Source organism: Macadamia integrifolia, unplaced genomic scaffold (assembly GCF_013358625.1).
Source record: "Macadamia integrifolia cultivar HAES 741 unplaced genomic scaffold, SCU_Mint_v3 scaffold316, whole genome shotgun sequence".
NCBI lineage: Eukaryota > Viridiplantae > Streptophyta > Magnoliopsida > Proteales > Proteaceae > Macadamia > Macadamia integrifolia.
Window position 1 is genome coordinate 428,729 of NW_024869254.1, and position 1,102 is coordinate 429,830.

The following is a 1,102-nucleotide window of genomic DNA, read 5'->3' on the forward strand; positions in this document are numbered from 1 at the left end:
ATATCCTTTCGCTCCTATGGTTCTTTCACTTTATTGGGTTGACTCCCGCTCACGGATTTTGTCATTTAAGTCAAGTAAGAATTTCCATGCCTTTCCTTCATCTGTAAGGGATATGAATCCCTCAGGGCACATAGACTCTATCATTTGTTTAGTTGGGTAATCAATACCCTCATAAATTATTTGGCATAAATTCTATAAGTCTAGGTCATGGTGAGGGCATTCTTGGAGTAGATCCTTGAATCTGTCCATAAGTTTAGAAAATGACTCACTAGGCTTTTGCCTAAACTGAAGGATATCATTTCTAAGCTTATTTGGTCTTGTAAGTTGGGAAGAACTTCTTGAGGAAGACAACTGTGAAGTGTTTCCATGTGGTTATGGGATTTGTGGGTAACCCATATAACCATTTCTTAGCTTGGTCTTTTAATGCAAAGTGATGAACCTAAGCTTAACAGCATCATCAAAAAGTTGTTGGATCTTAATTAGGACACATACCTTTTCAAATTCCCTTAGAAATATCAGCCCATGGAAGTGGGGCAACATAGTGATGTACTAAGATTTGAGCTCAAAATTATTTCCTTGGGCTTGTGGAAGAATTATACAGGAAGGTTGGGCTGCTCTAGTAGGGTAGAACCTATCTTTCAGAGATTTAGGTGGAGGGTTTTGCTATTGGTCTCCTATAATAAAAGGTATTGATGAGAGTATATGTATAGGGTCACTACTTATTGGATCTCATCTTTCTAACCTATTCTCAGTATTATAGACCCACCTAGGACTCATGCAACAAAAAACTAAACATAAGTAGAATAAGACTACCACAAAAGAAGGGAAAATATTTTTTTGATTTTTGATTTTTGATTTTTTTTTAATTTTTGAGTTTTTTTTGGCTTTTTGTGAGCTTACCAATAGGGATCCGGGGTTGCTCAATTCATGAGGTACTGCTATAGGGCGAAACCTGTCTTTACCATACTGTGAGGCTTGGCAACCTCCACCTATACAACTATTATTACAAATTGTTCTTCTTAGGAATTCAATAAATGATAAAGAAAAAAGAAAACAAAGCACTTCGATTTACCAAAAGAAAGCGAAAAATAACATGGAACTG

The 1,102-nt window shown here is 36.2% G+C and overlaps 1 non-coding gene across 1 annotated transcript; it reads left to right on the forward strand.

Annotated features, from left to right (window-relative positions):
* Positions 1-202: 202 nt before the first annotated feature.
* Positions 203-309, forward strand: LOC122067834. The gene has a single exon (XR_006136888.1). It is a non-coding gene; the product is annotated as a small nucleolar RNA R71 (small nucleolar RNA).
* Positions 310-1,102: the final 793 nt, after the last annotated feature.